The sequence below is a fragment of the Branchiostoma belcheri genome, unplaced genomic scaffold (genome assembly GCF_001625305.1).
Source record: "Branchiostoma belcheri isolate BF01 breed outbred unplaced genomic scaffold, Haploidv18h27 scaffold303, whole genome shotgun sequence".
In the NCBI taxonomy this organism is placed as follows: Eukaryota; Metazoa; Chordata; class Leptocardii; order Amphioxiformes; family Branchiostomatidae; genus Branchiostoma; species Branchiostoma belcheri.
In genome coordinates, this window is record NW_017803914.1 from 1 (window position 1) to 3,273 (window position 3,273).

Sequence of the window (3,273 nt, forward strand, 5' to 3'; positions counted from 1 at the left end):
GAATAGTCACACTGGTCACACTTGTAGGGTTTTTCTTCTGTATGGGTTCTCATATGTCGGGATAAGTTGGACCTTTGAGCTGTCCTGTACCCACATTCCCCACACATGTAGGGTTTCTCACCAGTGTGTTTTGCTTTATGATTATCTAATTTACCTTTCTGTATTGCAGAATAGTCACACTGGTCACACTTGTACGGTTTTGCTCCTGTATGGGTTCTCATGTGTACGGATAAGTGAGACTTCTGAGTTGCCCTGTACACACACTCCTTACACATGTAGGGTTTATCACCAGCATGCATTGCCAGATGTTGGTTCAAAGCGAATTTCCGACCTGCAGAATAGTCACACTGGTCACACTTGTAGGGTTTTTCTCCTGTATGAGTTCTCATATGTTGGGATAAGGCAGACCTCTGAGTTGTCCTGTACCCACACTCCCCACACATGTAGGGTTTCTCACCTGTGTGTTTTGCTAGATGTTGGTCTAAATGAAATTTCCGTGCTGCAGAATAGTCACACTGGTCACACTTGTAGGGTTTTTCTCCTGTATGGGTTCTCATATGTCGGGATAAGCTGGACCTGTCAGCTGTCCTGTACCCACACTCCCCACACATGTAGGGTTTCTCACCGGCGTGTTTTGCTTTATGAACCTCTAAGGTGCCTTTCTGTGCTGCAGAATAGTCACACTGGTCACACTTGTAGGGTTTCTCACCAGTGTGTGTTGCTTTATGATTATCTAAGGTGCCTTTCTGTGCTGCAGAATAGTCACACTGGTCACACTTGTAGGGTTTTTCTCCTGTATGAGTTCTCATATGTCGGGATAAGTGAGACTTGTGAGCTGTCCTGTACCCACACTCCTCACACATGTAGGGTTTCTCACCAGCGTTATTCAAGTTGACTTGTTGTGCTGCCGCCTGGTCTTCGACATTGCTTGTTTTGCTGTCACAATAGACCTGGGAAACCCCGGTGGGAGACCCATCACAGCAGTTCTGACAAACTCCGGTGGGAGACCCTTGTTCTGCCATCGCCATGTCCAGCTGAAAATGAGAAAATGGAGAAACCATGAAGATTTGCAGAAAACAATGTATTTTCCCAATTAGATTAAAACGTAATTCATGACAACTCAATAAATGATAAAAGGATATAGTCATTGCAACTCTTAAATTGGGCTCATTTGCTGTTCGAAAAATACATGTACACACGCACACACACACACACCCACACACACACACACTCACTCACCCACACCCACGCATACACACACACACACACACATACACACACACGCACACATGCGCGGACACACACACACTCACACCCACCCACACATACACACACACACACACACATACACACACACACGCATACATGCACACACACTCACACACACACACACACACACACACACACACACACAAAGAGTGCCTTTTCCCAAGGACACAGGGTCGGTGACTTGGCAGGATTCGAACCCCAGACCTCTTGGTTCTAAGCCGATTAATGCCCAGCCGAAATACGCTACACAACCCCACAAATTGCGTTTCTTTACAACCCAGTAAAAATTGCTGTAAGTTTTTCTACACCATTCCACATCCTCCAACAAAAGGCCACTTTGCCTGATGCAGCATGACGTACTTGTACTAAGTACGTGGCGAGGTTCGAACGTATGTTAGGTTTCGCCCCCCTCCCCCTTTAATTCAAAGATATTCACATCACGAAAATGCCTACAAATTATCATCCTACTGCAGTTCCTTTTCCACAGAAATGGTCTTAAACTATTCCCCTCAACATTAGAATACTTTTCTGTTCGTTTCTAAGCCTTACCTGCCTCCTATGATGGTTTTTCTTCTTTACGTTAAACCGGAACTCGGGCAGCTTTGTCCTTCTGTCGTATCGTGAGGTCAGAGGTGAACTCTTTGTGGGTCAAAGGTGAATTCTACCCCCTGATTATCCACATAATACATTTTACATATGCCCAACAGGTGCACCCTGTTTCGAGATCCGGTCGCTGATTGGCTGTTCCCTTAATTAGTTTACTGCTAAATGTTACACCTGTGTAGGCTTCCACATACTTACAATAGGAATAGTTACTTTCTTTTTTTTACAAGTATTAGCCAGGAAAAGAAGTCTTTTTGGTTGTAAATCGGTAGAAACATGTCATATAACCTACATTTCTATATACCTTGCTATTTTTGAAACCAAATTTAAAAATGTTTAAACCAGATAAGCTGCTTTCCTCTATTCTTCTTGCTGATTGGCTGTTGAGATCTAATTGGGTTAACTGTATTAAAGTGATATTATGTAGGATTTTCGCGCCAAAACTGAAAATACAAATAATTGAAATTTTCTCATGTAGATTGTCATTTTCGATAACTTTCAACGTATCAGCGTCGCTATTTCGCCTTTTCGGCAACTCAGCGCAGCGCGAGAATAAGTTGCGCAAGGCCAGACGTATTTATGTGTGCCACAATAAATAGAATGTAAACAAACAACGGTTTTCGTTCGGAAATCTTCGGCAACTTCCGGCGCGTGTCTGGGTTCCATGGTTCGAACGCTTTCGAACGCTGGAGTTCGAAGCCAATTGACTTCAAATTTGCCAATTTTTGAAGGGTCAGTACCTAATCTAAAATCCTCTTTTTGTATATACTTGAAAGTTATCATGTCACTTATCATATTGCATGTGGTAACCACATTCATACAGTTTCTCATACCAAGGAACGAATTTATGACATTACGCTAAATGTATCAAAATGTTGCGGAAACTCAGAATGGTGTGCGCCGGTAGCTACAACTGGGCTAAAATTTCGTCACCGCGATGTGTGCACCGTCGCGGTTTTCTTTGGGGCAAACCCGTTTGTCTTAAAACTAACCAGGGGACTTTGGTATCGATGTTAAGGTGAAGATGTGGGCTATCACACTGTGGTATTAGCTAATGGGATCCAGTTGGCCAGTAAAAAAAGATAAGCACAGATAAACTGACCAAAAATGCTAATGTTTGGAAGGCCATAACGATCGGTGTCATTTTGTAATGCACGAAATATCTACATTGTTGTACTAGGCAAATCCTGTAGATATGAAAAAGTATAAACGTTACGTATGTCTAAGGTGTTTTTGTTGCACTATTGACAGTTGTCAAATCGTGACCCGGTATATGCCGTATTTTAGAGAATAACGTGTTCTACGGTGACCTGCGGTTCGGCTGGATTCGGGAATGCTCGGACGCGGTCGGATGTAAACAAACATGGCCGCGATCCGCGCTAGCGCTGCAGAGTGCGCAGT

General features: G+C 43.4%; 1 pseudogene; it reads right to left on the reverse strand.

Moving 5' to 3' along the window:
• Positions 1-75: 75 nt before the first annotated feature.
• Positions 76-1,835, reverse strand: LOC109474359 (annotated as a pseudogene).
• Positions 1,836-3,273: the final 1,438 nt, after the last annotated feature.